Consider the following 17,335-nt stretch of genomic DNA (forward strand, 5'->3'; position numbering starts at 1 on the left):
TCTTTCTTCAATTAATTGTAATAGTTGCCACCCTGAGATTAACAAGTTTACAAAAAAGAATTAGTAGTGGGTCTATATATTCGAAGCATGTGTGTTTATTTTGCATATATAATTTCATACCTGAATGTGGAATGCCGCAGTCTTTTCTTTGAACCCACGGTGTTGAGGAAGATGAGAAACAGTAGACACGAGGCTTGTCATGTCCCACAGGGACCCTGCTGAGAGAGGAAAGGAACTTCTTCCCCTCACACAGAAACTTGGCACTGAATTGAAAGCATCCTGTTCCCTCCCTGACTGTAGGAGATCTGACTAGATAGTCTTCCTGAACAGCGGAGTTCTCTCTAGAGAAAGAACTAGAAACACCCAGGTGCTTCTGGGTCTTTATTGACTGTGGAGAAAATAATTTCAGAAGGAACACTGTACAATAGCCAATATTTGTAACCCCAATGTTCAGGAGGCAGAGGCAGGAAGAGCCTTGGCTCTTCAAAGTCAGCCTTGGCTACATAGCAAGATCCAGGCTAGACTTGGATACATAAAACTTGTCTCCAAAAACCATAAAAAATAAAAGAAAGAGAAGAGGAAAGATGTGGGTGTCCTCTTTCCCTCTTGGCCTGTTGGCCGTCAGTCCAAGAGGGGGGAAGGGCACAAGAGGTGACAGAAAGCTTTGTACATTGCCCAAGAGCACAGATGGAGGGAGGCCCCGGGAGTCAGACTTTGGTTAATCGGATCAATTTTATTCCAGACTATAAGGAATATATAGGATTGGAGAGTCTGAGAACAAACCCTAATTTACATTAAGTGACACACTCCAATCACAAGGCTTGGTATGTGGCAGTAAGGTCCTATAGCAGAACTCCCAGCACAAGGCTTCTTAGCAGGAGTTTGTGCCAAGGGTCAAGCTAAAGATGAACCAGGCATCTGGTTTAGAGATGGCCTTTAGATAAGGTCAGTCCTCCCAGCCCAGGGAGACTCTCTAGATAAGGATAGGTGGAGAGCAGGAAGCCTTGTTGGGGAGGGAGGGATATATTACCGTACTGTCAAACTTAGAGAAAGCTGCCAGGCTATGGCAGACTGCAACCTCTAAGCAGTCAGCAATGTATTCCAACAGAGAGGAAAGGAGAGAAAAGATGAGAATAGCATACACCCACGGCAAGGCAAGGGGCATGTTTGGCCTTTGGGATCTTTAGATTGCATTTTTTCAAAGGATATAGTCTACATCTAAGTATAAGAGATTATGTAACAATGTTTAGATGGGCTCATTTTTATCTGGATGATTTCTTTCATAGAAAAGTTATATGGTAGCTTATGAGTGTGCTACCAAGTTTAAGATGAGAAAGAACAGTTGATTAAATGAAAACATTAAGTCAGAAGAGGCCAAAGGAATTCTTACTATAAACATGGGGCAAAAAAGGTGAAGACGTAAGTTTAAACAATAAATATACTCCTTAACCTTGTTTGTGAAAATTTCTCAGGAAAATGCAGACTGATAGATGAGAAAAAAAAAAGCAAGGTTAAACTCAAAGGCCACATTTGATTTGGACACAGTCTATCAACTGCTTTAATACTCTGAAGCATTTCTGAAGAAAAGGATGATCTATATGCAGACAGTCTTTCAAGTCAAGAGTTGTATTAAATCTCTTTACTTCCAGCTAGTGAAAGCCTTTTGCCATATCCAGGGATGGGATGAGCTCTGAGCTTGTTCCCTTTCTCATGTCTCTAACTTTTCCTGCCTTTCTCTTCCATCTCAGTTTTAGTGGCTGACATTGCTCTCTGCAGGTAGTGGTCATATATGTATTGTTTCAAGTTGTAAAGACAAGAAATCTGTTCTATTTTGTGGAGGAAGCATAGATACATTGGTGGGAATCCTGGAACAGTGCCGATGGAGGCAAATCTGACCACCAAAGTAGAATACCACAACTCAAGTAAAAAGTATGGGGGGAATTGGTTTAAATCACTGGGGTGATTTAAGGCTAGAATGGAGATCAGTGACAGACCACCTGCCAATCAAGATACTCTCTGCCCTGCATAGATAAAAACCAAATTACTGACTGGGTATGGTATTGTTTATTACAGCACTGAGAAGTATAAACAGAAAAATTATGAATTTGAAGACAATCTAAGAATAGTAAATTCACTGGGTGATGATGGTGCACACCTTTAATCTCAGCACTTGGGAAACAGAGTTAGGTAGATCTCTGTGAGTTCAAGGCCAGCCTGGGCTACAAGAGCTAGTTTCAGGGCAGGCAGGGCTGCGCTGAGAAACCCTGCCTCGAAAAACAAAACAAAATGAGACAACAGCAAGAATAAAAAGAATAGTAAATTCAAGGCTGTCCAAGCCTACGATGTCAGACTGAGTATCAACAAATAAAAACTAAAGCATGAGAAGGATGAGGGTGTGGAGGAAGGAGGAGAGGATGGAAGAAATAAACTCAAAAATTTGGATGATTATTCAGCAGCCCAAGAGAAACCTGAGACACAGACAACACAGCTAAGGGGAACATTGCATCACAGGCTGCTTGCTTTATTTTCCGTTATTCTGTTAACCTTCATTGATTATCCCTCATAAGCCTTGAAAACTAACACTTAAAAAAGGGCAAAGTCAGTTCCTCACAGAGTTTGCTACCTAGAAAGGAAGATACCCAATAATCAATCAGTTATCCAGGCTTTTAGACCGAGATGGAAGCCATTGGGTTGTTTTAAGTAGATCCATCAAAGTATCTGACTTACACTTTTAACATGGTTCCCATAGCTACCAGGTTGAGGTATTGATGAGGAGGTATTGGGGATGATGGTAGAAGAAATGATGGCAGCTTTATTGGCTGTCATAGATGAGACTGAGAAAAGAATGACAGATTGACTTTGAGAGAAAAACTTAGGAACTTTACTGTTATACTACATGATGGAGGAAGACAAAGAAGATGACGGTAGCACCGAGGCTACAGACTTGAATACAGGGCAAGGCGAGTCAGGACTAGTGAAAATGAGGAGACTAGAAGAGGGGTCCATGGAAGTGAAGAGACAAGGAGCTGAGCAAGGAAGGATGTGAGGACATAGAACCCTTGGTGCCCTTGGCAGAGAGATGGCTTTGAGTAGCGTTTGGCAAGGAGCTGGTCGGTTATCTGGATGTTATTCTGAGGGACCAGATGTGGATGAAGACTAGGCGGAGTGTGGACGCGAGTAGCAGTCCATCATTACTGTAATAGCACGAAGAGATTTGTGGAGTATAGGAGTATAGTGCTGAGGAAAAACCTCAAACAAACAAAAATAAAGATGATGAAATGCCATCCACATACATTAAAGTATAAGAATATAAAACACTTGGCTGAGTAGTTATAAACAGAAAGTTACTAATCAGATACATATGAATCGTTTCCTGTAACATAAGGGGGAAAAGAGATCTATGCAGCAAAAAGGAATGACTAGGAAGGCATATAGCAAAGCTTTGACTGATTTTTAAGAGTTCAACTCTAAGAAACAGAGCAAATGAGCCCAGTGGAACCTGAAAATGTCAGAAGCATTTTTTTTTATAGAAAACACTATCCTGAGTGAGATAACCCAGACCCAAAAAGATGAATATGGTAGGTTCTCACTCATAGTGGACTCTAGCCATAAACAGAAGCATTTTATACCTTAAAATTAAGAAGTGGTTCAAGGAAGAGTTCATAGAATTTGCATTTGAATTCTGTTTAAATGATAAGGATAGAAATAGAGACGTTTAGATGGACAGGGAAAATGAGTTTGTTGGAGCCCAGGAAATATTGTTGTGCGGGAAACAGGATATTGCACAAGAAGGTAGACTTTTCAGGGGAGGCCTGATATCTCTGTGCACATGGAGGTGAGTGAGCTGATGCGCTGGCTGGAGCTATATAAATCCTGACTGAATATTTTGTTTCCTTGGTGATATAGAAAACAAACAAGGGCATGAAAAAAGGGGGTGGAGTAGACATGAATATCTTAAAAAAATAGATGGTTTGAAAGAAAATGAAAGTTTAGAAGTACGGTGAGATAACTGGGTACCATTAAGCCCCAAATGATGCTTGGAATTTCCCATCTAAATTAAACAGTCTAGAGAAAGATTAATCAATTAATTTATAGCTCAGGCTGATCTTTCATTATCTTTTTGCCTCGGTCTCCAAAGTGTGCTGGAATTACAGGTGTACACCATTAGGTTTGGTTTGTGACTTTCTTTCTTTCTTTCTTTCTTTCTTTCTTTCTTTCTTTCTTTCTTTCTTTCTTCTTTCTTTCTTTCTTTCTTTCTTTCCTCTCTCTCTCTCTCTCTCTCTCTCTCTCTCTCTCTCTCTCTCTCTCTCTTTCTCTCTCTCTCACTTTTGCCTGGATTCAGGTTCCAAATAGGCAGATAATTGAACATAACCAGGACTGTTATTTTTTTCCAAGAGAAGATGATTGAGGGAACAGATAATTGAGGACACGTGCAAGAATGATCAGAATGTTTGATTCTAGAAACTGGATGGGGCCAGGCCAATGACAAAACACAGCATCAGTGGATCTTAGTTTCATGAGTTGAGGAATTTTTGGAGTAAGGTTGTAAGAGCAGCTGAACCTGATAGAAATAAAAAATATTTTTGTCGCTAAGTAGAGGCTATACAGGCAAATCTGTGGTCCATTCATAAAATCTTAGTTTGAGGCTTATTGAAGTAAGCTGGCCTATGATTTATTGATCTCTTTCATGTGTGACCAGACAGTGAACTAGAGCATGGCTGCATTTGACTTCTGTGTCCAAATATAAAAGAAATTCATCACAAGAAGACTGAATGTCTTTCTCTCTGAATGTGCTGCCAACCTGTAAGCTCTGTAAATGGAAAACTACTTTTCCCAGTGGGCCTCTCAGTTTTTGCTTGTCTCTGTGGAATACAACGAAGAACTCTCTGATGAAAATGTGCACGCACGCACACACACACACACACACACACACACACACACACACACGGGTATACATGTGTGGGGTGAGTGTCTGTTTCAAACAAACTAAAATACAAATTCATTAGCCCCCAATCAACCTCTTTATAAAGCAAAACAAAACTAGGAGCCCATGAAATCCTTTAATCATTTTCTTTCTTCTCCACAGCTGTGAAATATTTGTGCCATCTTACATAAAAATAGCTCCAGCACAGACTACAAAATATTTTAGCGTTTTGTGCTGTATTTTCTTTCCTTTATTGTATGTGTGTGCATCTTATGTACCAGTTCTTGTAGGTGTGTGCATAAGTGTCCACGTGTACAAGTGCATTGTGGAGATACCAGATATAAACAATGGGTGTTTTCTTTGCTCTCCACTTTATAGATATATATTTTGAGACACAGTCCCTCAGTGAACTGGAAGCTGATCGATTCAGCTACACTTGCTGAACACTGAGCTCCAGGGATCCTCTTTTTCCAATACTGCAATTATAGGTGTGTGCGGATACTGGAATTATAGGTGTGTGTGGCCACACCTGCCTTCCTCCTGGGGGCCGCAGATCTGATCTCTGGTCCTCATGCTTCCAGGGCAGGCACTTTGTGACTGAGCCATCTCCCCAGTCTTGAAGTCGCATTTTCCAGTCAGAGGTTGTATTGGATATTTGAATGGTGTAACCACAAATCAGTGTATATCAAGGACAAATACAAATGACAGCAGGCAATTTAGTCCCAATCATTTGTTTTTAGGACACACATACAAGGTAATTGTACCAAATACAAGGTAGGTAATTAAAAATGCTACCCAGTGCAGACAAAATGCTTAACTCAAGTTAAATAAACAAGAAAGATGAGAAGTTTTATTGGAATAACTAATCAGATAAAACAAAGCAAATCTGAAAGAACAAAAGCAATAGCAGCATCACTTAACATCAAAGAGTAAGGTACTCACATAATAGTTCAGCTTTTTACCAATACCCAGATACTGAAAGAATCCCAAATTATTTCATAAGAATAACAACAAGTAAGTTTACAGCTTTGTATATTAGGCAGATATTTATGGAACACCTGGCTATGTGCCGGGAATTGCTCTAGGCTCTAGGGGACCCAGGCTCTCTTTCCTATAGCATACGTTCTAATGGAGGATACAGATAAGGAAGGAAGGCAAGTACCATCAAATGATAAAGCCCACTGAAGTTATTGTTAAGAGAACAACTTTAGTCTCACATAGCAGTCCGGAGGCAATTCTCCTTGATAAACCCTGAGTCCAAACTTAAAATATGTATGGAAGCAGTATTAGGTCAAACTTAATTTAATTTGACAGTAGGAAGGAAAAGTAAGATTTAAACCAATGTCTAATGAAAGATAATAGGGTTGCCCTGGAGATAGGGAAGAATAGATGCATGGTCTTAGTGGAGAAATGAGTTTACTGTTCTAAATGGGGAGAAAAATTGTGAGAGAGGCTTCAGAAAATTTAACAAGATCATGTCATAGTGAATTTATAATTAAAATTTTAGAGCAAAAGCATTGACTGCAGGCGTCCCAGAAGAATAACATGGCCATACATTCCAATATCCTAGTTAAAGATGAATAACTGTGCAAGGCAGAGGAAGGAAATTTAATAATGCATACATGGGAAGAACAGATAAAAAGGATCTGATGATGTTAGCATCAATTTAGGGGGACTGACACACAGCTTTAGGTTTAAGTAGAAAAAGAACTGGGCCATACATAATTAAGCACTCAAGTCCAAGGCACGGCTGATCATCGTCTTAGTTCCAGTGGTCTGAAGAAATCCCAATTGCTTAAGGGCAAGAGCAGGCTCTCTGAGGATTACCCATGCTCCAGGGCTGCCTCTCCAACACAGATTATCATCTCTATGGGTGAGGGAGGTCTGCCCGACCAAATGCTGCTAACCCAAAGTGAGTATAGGTTTAGGACAATGAACTTAGAGGAATCTAGAACAGGGCACTGGAAAAAATTGCCAGTATGGTGTTTCAGTTATGCCTTGCATAGTGAGACTAGAAGGGAAGCAAGGTAGGTGAAGCACCCCTAGTTGCCAATGGACACTCCCAGAATGAGTGACATCCTAGAGTGGGCAAGGAATGCCCAGCGAGGGCAGAGGCTCCAGGCTCTCCTGCTGTTCTTACTTAAACCTTGCTAAGTACCTACTGTAGTTGTGCACATGGTCACAAGGAGTTTGCTTCCACTCTGATCACAGAGGGAAACAGTGTGTATGGTAACTAATAAAGCAATGACCTGGTAATTTCTTTTGAGATCAGGTCTCTTGTAGCTCAAGGCAGTCTGAGACTTCTGATTCACCTGCCTCCACGTCTAGAGTCCCGGAATAACACCACCATGTGTGTCGGATTCAGCGCCAGGGTTAGCATGCAGGTCCTTCTGCATAAACCAGCACTCTAACTACTGAGTTACACACCTGTCTCTGGGCAATGTCATAAATCATTTCTTTCTAGGATTTATGAGAAGAATCAATTATTGAGGATCACTCCAATTAAAAGGCTATTGCTAAATGACCAGGAACGGGTGACTGATATATTTATGGGTTTTCTTTCATATTAATGATTTTAGTCATTATATTCCTTACTAGAAAAAAATAACAGACAATAGTAGCAGTTACTTAAAGAGTGTGAAATAGAGAAGGTACTGGGATGGTTTGGAGGAAGACGTGTGATAAGAAACAGATAAAATTTAAGAATTTTTCTTCTATAACTCGAAAGGAGGATGTATGAGTAGAAAGGGGGTGTATCCAACAGTACCTCAACATGGATTGTAGGGCCTCTATTTGTCACAGGAATTCTGGGAAGGAAAAGTATCTTACCTCATTAAAGGGATAATTATTCACCCTATGTCATCAGCATGGCTTAAGATGAACCTACCTTCCAAGGGTGATTTTTCCTCCCTGAGGGCTGGTCCCTTAGGGAAGTCATTGACCTAACCAACTGCATTAACTCTTTCATGTTCTGAGTAGTTGGAATGCTAGGCCTGGATTTAGGACAGAGGAATAGCTTCCCTTGATGGGCATGAACAAAGCACTGGTCCAGGCTCCTGTGACAATTATATTCTCAGAAAAGGAGCTGTAGATGATTGAACGACTTAATAAAAACTATGATTCTTTGGAAATTTTAAGCAGGAACACCAAATTAGGTCAACAAATTCACATTTTCAATGCCAAATGTAGCTACTTTCCCTTATCTGTAGAAGTGGGTGCTGGTTCAGATCTCTTGGTTTTTAGCAGGAAAATAAAGCAATCTGAACTACTTCGTGCCTGTATTAATGCCCTTTTCATGTCCAGTTTTTCTCTTTAAACAGTTGATTAGATTTTCTTTTCTTTTTTTTTTTTCAGTAAGCTCGGGTGTTTTTTTTTTTTTCTTTTCTTTTCTTTTTTTTTTTATTTATTTATTAAAGATTTCTGCCTCCTCCCCGCCACCGCCTCCCATTTCCCTCCCTGGATTTTCTTAAAATAAAAGACCTCTGCTTCAAGACCATTTTAGGGATTCTGTACCATCGAGTCTGTACCTTTTCCTAAGACTGGATTGGACCCCTTTGAACCTAAATAGCAGATTGCTCTAATTTGTGTCCTGGGTAGTGCAACTGTTTGTCTTCATGCATTGTGTATCCACGCGACTCTTGCAATGACAAGGACCTAGACACTTAACTGCTTGTTTCTCGGATTCTTAAAAGGGACACCATGAGAAATGAGATGAAGAAAAGGGAAAAAAAATGAAGGAAAAGTGAAGATTATTCAAGCACTCAATTCAAGTTTTCTTTGAAATCTATTGTTTATCCCTAACTAACTAGCATACACAACTAACATTTTCTTCCTTTTTTAAGGCTTTGGCTCTTGCTATTCGAAGCCAAGCTGGAGGAAATTCAGAGAATCTGTTCTTTCTCAATGGCTTTGGCCTGCAGTGCTCTGAAAAGTATGCTTAGTTACCTCTGTTTTTGTCTGTGTTTTCCCTTTTGTGAAGCAGACCACTGATTTTGAAATGGGAAGAAGTAGGTGTGTGTGTGTGTGTGTGTGTGTGTGTCTAAAAGGCCCAGACTAAATCTTTAGTTTGTGACACCACTTCTTGTACAGAGAAATAAATATAGAATGGGAGAAAATGCGAAGCTTTGGTATAAGGGACTGAGTTTCAGATTCAAATGATGTTTGTACACATTTGAATAGTCTAAAAGCCACTGAAATGCACTCCTTAAATAGGCAAATTTTATGATTGCAGTTCATTTAAAGGATGGAATTTTATTCCGATTGTGATAACTTTAGTCAAAGAAAGATTTGATCGTACTTGGGGATGTATGGCAGGGTGTCACAGTTGAGTTGGCTGCTGGGGTGGTTAAGCATAGTACAGACGGTTAACGTATTAACAGAAGCCACGTGTTCTGGAAAAAGGCCAGGGAGAAGAGATTTTGGTTGCGATGTTGTAGCTACTTGTTCACTGATGTGATGCTTAAACAATGGTGACATCTCAGCACCTGTCTGACATTTGATGTGATTCTAGTCCGAACAAAGGTCTTCCTGGTTCTAAGTCCCGGTTTTAAATATTGTTGTATGGAAGAGACAAACTCTTGCCTCTTCCTTTGGATAGATCTCTGCTCTTGTGAAGATTTGCCCCTCAGATTAAAAAGCATTTTAAAGCAAGATCTAGACTATTATTACTTTTTACTGGGTACCTGTAGGCAGTTGATTTAAAAAAAAAGAAAAAACAGCGTGAATAATTTCCACACATTGACTTTCAGTCTGGACCAGGTGAAGGGCACCTGTTCAGTTCTACCCCAGGTGAATGCTCTTACTCTGTTTTCAGTTTTCATGTAGGGGGACTGAAGCGAAGATGGCACAGCTACATAAATGGGGAGCTACTGTAATAATCTGACACTTGAAACAATGGCTTTTGAGAACTATTTCACAGTACATCTTGCAAAATGAAAAAGAAACAAAAAGAGGGATACTTCTTCTAGGCATCTTGACTAAATTTTTTTTTCTTGAAGTAATCTGTTTTCCTCAGTCATAATTTTACACTTGTTATCACAGGGACCCATTTTAAGCCTTCCACACGCTTTGGCACACGCCATTTTGTGCCATTTTGTCACTGGGATATGCATGCTTTGCCTGAGGCGACTTCTGAGTCATTAAGAAGTGTCTGCACACTGTAAGTTAGAAGCCAATCTGCAATAACTCAGCTTTCTAGAAATCATTGCAGGCAGTCCTGATTGCCAGAGATGAGTAGACTAGCCCACCTAGAGCTTGGGATTCGTTGTCATTTATGTGGCTTGCGAATTGTGGATTTGTGTGAACATGGAGGTTAGTGGCCTCGCTGAATTCAGCATGTTGTGAGATCTGCTCCCAGAGGTAGTTTGGTAGTCAATGCCTGTGCAGACCACCATCAATTCTGAACAGCTCTTCAAGGGACCAGGGATGAGCACCAGATAAACTTCCCTGATTCAAAACAAAGTGACCTAGAATTTCTATCTACTTGATTTTTTTTTTAATTGGAGGCCTCATGTACCTGCCAAAATAGCCTAGCTCCAGGGTGTGAGTAGGGGCTGGCTAATCACAAATCAATGAATAAATAGACGCTTACTTGTGCTGACAAACAAGAGGATAAAGATTAAAAAGAAAAGCGCCGGGCTTTTAGTTTTCGCCTCAGAATACAAAGCCTGTCTGTCCTACACAGTATTACCAAGTGTCTCAAGAAGGGATAACACAGCTTCCAGGCCCAGGCCGCAGGGACCTCTCTTGCTACTCAGTGCATTTCTGAGCCTTTGCCAAGGCGGCCTACCACCTCCCTGTGGAAAAGAAGGCCTGCGGGGGCAGAGGCCAGAGGCCATGGGCTGCTCCTACAGATATGGTTGCAGCCAGGGCAGAAGGAACATCAGCCGTGAACATTCATCAGATGTCAGGCAGTGTTAATGAGGAGCAAACTGTGACCAGCCAAGGCCTCAGGGACAGACAGTGTGACAGACTGAAGCTGCTTCTGTGAGTCTTATGTTTCCCCAATTACTACAAGATTATATAAATGAGTTTCTCTTAGCTCTCTGGGAAGTGAGGGCTACTATTCTTTTTTATTGCTTCCCCTTCAGATTATTGCTTTAATAACCTGGCTTGTCTTGTAAACAGACTGTAGTGCAACACTGCCCGGCTGGTTCTCTCGGCTCTCTAGGATTTTATGTAAATCAGTATGTAGTACAATCATCAGGGATTGCAGAGAGGGGAAGGCTCTCTACGGCAACTCTTCCCTCCTCCAGAGACATTTCCAAAATGCGTGTTGAACCTTTTATTTCTCATTTACGGAAGCTTAGTGTGGCTATCTCGATTGCATTCTTTTGTTCACGTCATTTGCTTGTGTAGTTTATGCTACAATGCCACATGCTTCCTCGTGCATTGTTTTGAAGCTGTCTGTCCCCAAATTTCTGCAAGCGCCTCAAGGATAGGTGATGTCTCATCACATATCCGGTTTCCAGAAGAGGGACGGCATGTACAGAATTATGCCTGACATCAGTTCATTGCAAACTGTCCAACAAATAGGTTTCAGCAAATGTGTGCTCTAGGAATGATCCGGTGAATGAAACAGGTTCTGTTCCCCATCCCAAGGGCTCCTTCCCATTAGAGTGCACACAGGAGAGGGGACCATGCCTTCTAAAACCTAAGCATCCATCTGACATACGGTACATGGTGTGTCAGAGGGGATGCTGGTAGAGCAGCTCCATGGTCCCCAAGTGAGAGGAAAACAGGGAAGATATGGGGAACCAGTAGTGGAAAGAACAGGTCTCATTTTTATGCTCTCAATTTTCTCTTCCCTGGGTCCCAGAAAATCACAACAAATGCTAAACATTTGGAACGATGTTTTAAAGACCACAAATGCCTCTGGGCAGGGAACAACTGGGAGCTGCTAGTCATGTGAGAGAGTGGGAGCATTTGGTCACTACCCTCTTGGATGTAGGGCAGAACTGCCAACAAAAATCACAAGGACTTTTATAATATTCTTTTCCATTCCACTTAGTTCCTCATGCACAGACGTAGAAAAGCTGGCAAGAAACAATTCAAGCTAAGGCCGGGCATTCATAACTAAGAATATGCTGCTGTGTGTGATTTATTTGGGAGCTGGGGGGGGGGGCAAAAAGCCAAAAGAGTAAAACATTACACACCGTTAGTTACAGAAGGTCTCCACTGATTGTTCCAAAACAATATTAGAACGGGACAAGGAAGACACACTCTGCTTTCTCAGATGTATGGCAGTGGATGAACTCTAACTCCCAAAGGCTCAATGCAGAAACTTCCCATTGGCATTTGTACCAAACCAGGCAACCCACACCCAGCATCATCAGCTGAACTGTCAGGTCCAGCTGGCTTTCCAGGGCATTGGGAACCTTTATCTTTCAATCTTCATTATAGATTTCAACTCCTCAAGTGTTTCCACAGGCAGGTATGGTGTCCGATCAGTTTGGACATCAGCATCTTTTGGGGTGTCATTTTTATACAGAGAATTTTTGCTTTCTGAACTGCAGCCTTCACCAGAAGGTAACCTTGGTTTCTGTAACACACAAACAGTCAAGGCTCCTACAGCTGGTGCAAACAATGGAGGACCAGCCCATCCAACAAACGGCATGTGGTGTCTGCTTGTATCTTTTATCAATTTGTGGAGTCTCTGCTTGCTTCATTTAGCAGATCAGAGATAAGATCATCTCTTGCTCTGAGGGGCTTGAGTCTTGTTTGATTCATCAGATTGGACATTCGAGCTTTCTCCTGATAGTCTGTTGTTCCTGCTTCTCATAGTTTACCATCATCCTGAGTCTCTTACCAACTGCAGAATATTAAAATGTCCGATGTGAATAATGTATTGTTCTGCGTCCCCTGGTACTTGTTTCCATTATTTCGCCTCATGTATTTTGATACTGTATCATTGGACATATATTCATTAAGAACTCTCTGCCTTCTGTAATCCTTCTATGACTGTATAATTAATTCCCTTCTGTAAATCTAAAGTCTGCTCAAAATAGAACCGACATAGCTACTTCTATTTTCTTGGGATGGATGTTAGCATGCCTCCTTTTCCTTAAGGATTCATGTTCTTCTTTGTACTGAGGATTGAACTAGGGCCTTCATTGCACATGCTGGGCAAATACTCCGTGACAGAATTATAGCATATTTTTCTATTATTTTGTGTTGAGATAGGATCTTGTAATTTGCCCAGCAAGGCCTTGAACTCATGGTCCTCAGACTTCTGAGTACTGGGGTTCAAAACTGTATCAGGTTAATCCTCTAATTTTTAACTAATCTGTGCCTTTTTATTTTAAGTAGGTTTCTTGTATTTAGTTTTTAAAGTTTGTTTATAAAATATCTGAATTTTTTTCAGTATGGACATTGAATTCAGACCTCCCATGTGTCAGGCAAACCCTCTAGTCCTGAACTACACCCCCAGCTTTTGTGTTCTTAATGTCAATCCATTTGACCCCACATGTCTAGACAAGAAGTTTTTGCTATTTGTTTTGTTTGATGTTATCCCAGTTTCCCAGACCTCTGGCTTTATATGTGTCATTAGTTATCAAATACTCAGCATTTTCACTTCAAATATTACTTTTACTCTTTCCTTCATCTGAAATTCTCACTGCATGAAAGTTCAACATTATGCAATTATGTCTCAGTTTTGGAAATTCTGTTCTATATTTCATTGTTGCTGTTGATCTTTTATTTGTTCTTTAAAAGTTCAGTGTTGCGAGTTCCTTTAGTTTTGTTTGGGGGACAGTTTCTCTCTTTGTTTTTCAACCTGACTTTGAACTTATGGCAATCCTCTTTTGTCAGCTTCCTGTGTGTTATGATTATAGGCACTGGCCACAGTGATTTGTTTATATTGTGTAATTTACCTGTTATTTGTTCATGTTTTGATATTACTTTCTGATTGTTTGTTTGTTTCCTTTAAGACAAAGTCTTGCTATGTGGCTCAGGACTGGCCATAAACTCACAATTCTCTGGCTTCAGCCTCCAGAATGCTGAAATTACAGTACATCTTTACTAAAAGTTCAATATGATGTACTATGTAAGGAATGGAGTTAGACAAGCCTTTTGTAGAGGATTTATGTTTGACTGATGAAGACCGTGATTATTTTTTGCTGTAGTCAGGTGTTAGAGGCTGAGACTTCCTCTAGCTTCCTTGTTTGTAGTCCCTTTGATTTAGGTTTTCTCAGAAACTACTTGTTTAATTTACAATGGGAGTCTCACTCTTTAGCTCTGGGTAGTCTAGGATTCACTATGTAGCTCAGACTGGTCTTAAACCAACACAATAATCCCTTTTCTTCAGCCTTCCAAGTGCTGGGATTACCTGTATGAGCCATCATGGTTGACTAGAAACATTTTAAAAAGTAGATACTAATAATGATTGACTAGGTAAGATAAGCCCACTGGTGTAATAGTGCCATGGATGTTATGAGAGTAACCAACCACTTTGAGATTGGCTTTCAGGCTAGCACCACAAGATGGAACCTAAGTGGGCCAAAATCTATGGCTCTGTAATTCACAGGGGGAGAAACTAATGCTGTCTTAAATGGGAATAGAAATAAATTTCCCCCTAAATTCTTACCTTTACCCATAAGATTAAAACAGAGACTCAAACTAGGCAGTGTGTAGAGAATAAGAGACTGTGAACTACTTCCTTCTAAATGGAATAATCTTCATCATACCTTTACTCTCAAGAATTAGTGATCTTTGTGGAAGAAGGGGCAGAAAGACTGTAAGAGCCAGAAGCAATAGACATCTGCAGCAAGACTGTATTTGTTGGGCATGTCAGGACTATGGGACTGTGGCACACATGAACTCATAGCAGTTGTTACTACATACTCAAGTCCTGTAAGATTAAATCACCCAACATCCCAGCATGGAAGGGGGAAAGGGCTCATGACGCCCTACCCACCACTTAACTGAGGAGCTATTTGTAGTTGATGAATGTAGTACAATGAGAATGTGTTCTGGGAGAAGTTCCATTATCTAGTAGATGATTCTGCACCTGTGTCCCTAAAGGTAGCACTAAATAGACCCATTGGGTTTAAAGATGTGGTCTTTGATATTAAAAGGGGAAAATGCTGGAGGGAGAAGGACATGTCATAGTTACTCTTCTGCTGCCATGGTGAGAAGCCATGACGAAGGCAGCTTATAAAAGAAGGCATTTAATAGAGGACTTGCTTACAGTTTCCAAGGGTGAGTCCATGATCATCACAGTGGGGAGCAAGGCAGCCGCAGCCATTGCATAAGAGCAGTAGCTGAATATTTAAATCTTATCTAAAAGTTAGAGGAAAAGAGAGAGGGAGGGGGGGCAGGGAGGTAGAGAGAGGGGAGAGAAAAAGAACTGGGCTGAGCATGAGCTTTTGAAACCTCAAAACTCACTCCCCGTGGTATATCCCCTCCAACAATGTCACACTTCCCAATCCTTCCCAAAACAGTTATACAAACTAGGGACCATGAGTTCAATTATATGGGCCTACAGGGTCCATTCTCATCCACCCAGAGGGAGAAATTGGAGAAGAAAAATTGAGGTATAGACTTAATCAAAATACATTATATGCAAGTATAAAATCCTGAAACAATGAAAAGAATTAAAAACAGGTAATCTTGCTGTCTCTTACCTCCAATGTAAATGGGGATTCCCTGTTATACAGGAGTGTGTTGACAGGGTTTGGTGTTCTGTATTCCTACGGGTAGGTCTCAGTCTTTAGTGAGCCACTGTTGGCTTCTTCCCTTTTCTATATCCTTGGATTTGGGTTTACACTTCCTCCTAGCTTTGCTAGAACTCCCACTCCGAAGCTAGGCTTTGCTAAAACCATATCCCTAAGGAGAATAAAAAGCTGTGAATATCTTGTACAAAGGAACATTTTCTTCTTCCTGTGAGAAAGCATAAGGATTTGTATTAGCATCATGATGAGACTATAGTAAAGTTCTTAAGATAAAACTCACCGTAGTGAAACTTGGCCCACTATAGGCTTCTCCATCTGTGTTCAAGGCCACCATGTTCTCTGTGACTGTATTGTTCTGCTGCAACTCAGGAAATGTTACTCATTCTTGAGCAGATTACTCCCTTTTATTAAAATGATAGGTGTAACACCTTCCATGTTCTCTGTGACCATATTGTTCTGCTGCTACTCAGGAAATGTTACTCATTCTTGCGCAGATAACTCCCTTTTATCAAAATGATAGGTGTAACAACTCCCAATCTTTTCTGATTATAAATGTGATTACCATGTGAGTGACTTCAGCACAGTGCATGGCACAATATGAGAACATGTTTTTTACTCTTATTGTTCCACTGAAAAATTGTCTCTAATTATAATTATTTAACATAATACAGGTATCATATCATTAATGCAGTTCTCTGAGTATGTTATAAAGTATTTCTAAATGAACTTCCAGGATTATATTAAGGATTTACTATGATTAGATGTCTGCATTTTGAGTTGCAGGTGGCTGCTATATGAGAACATGCTTGAGCTGTAAAGTGGACCAGTCACCTGCAATAGGAAGGGATAGTGAGGGCCATGAAAGGCAGTAGTAGAAATTGGGATCCAGGTAGTTAAAGTTTGGGAATAGAAGGGTTGATGCATCAGATAATAGCCTCTTTAGATATTTGACCCCATGCTGAACTGATACAACCAGCTCTGTCTTTTGTATTCAGGCTGTGACTTTCTGATGAGCACTGCTATTTGTGCCATGAGATGCCACGTAGCAGTTTATTCCAAGTGAGGTTGCCCTTTGGTTCATAGCTGTCACTACCATTTAAAGCAAAGTTGTCACAGGCGTTTGGTCTGCCCAACCTCTCTGCTCAGACAAAGCCTCAGCATCCTGATTACTGTGGGCTTGCTGGCTTTGTGTGCTGCTGAGTTTTCCAGTGGTTCATGATTGTCACAGCATTTGAAAAGCAATAGGAGAACATTTTTTTTATCTGCCTGCTTGTGGCCACATCAACTCACCATAGAGTGATTACTTATGGCCTAGTTCCCCTGAATAGTCTTTGCTTGGCATTGATTTTCACTGAGCACCAAGTCCAAGTAGCTCACAGTTTTTCTTGCTACCAGGACTTCATGGTCAACAATACTGACTCACTTACTTAAAAAACTGTTTTCCTTATTATTATTGTGTATTGGGTTAGGGTGGAGTCAGTTCTCCAATTCTCCTTCCACCTCACCATGGGTTTTGGACATTGAACTGGGGGTCAATCAGCTTGCATGACAAGCACTTTTCCTACCAAAATAACCTCTTCACCTTCTAATGCTAACTTTGGTATGTGGTTCATTTTGAATAATTTCATATTCATACAATTGGAAGGATCAGACTTGCTACACAGAGAAGGTTGGAACTTAACTATATCATGAACATTGAATTAATTCTAGCTCTAGGTCTTGGTTCCAGTTTACTTTTCAT

At 40.6% G+C, this 17,335-nt stretch overlaps 1 protein-coding gene across 2 annotated transcripts in view; it reads left to right on the forward strand.

The window, feature by feature from the left end:
- Window positions 1-17,335, forward strand: part of Prkg1 (protein kinase cGMP-dependent 1) — a 1,098,375-nt gene that overhangs the window by 806,136 nt on the left and 274,904 nt on the right. The gene's annotated exons all lie outside the window — the stretch shown is intronic.

The sequence above is a fragment of the Chionomys nivalis genome, chromosome 8 (assembly GCF_950005125.1).
Source record: "Chionomys nivalis chromosome 8, mChiNiv1.1, whole genome shotgun sequence".
Lineage (NCBI taxonomy): Eukaryota > Metazoa > Chordata > Mammalia > Rodentia > Cricetidae > Chionomys > Chionomys nivalis.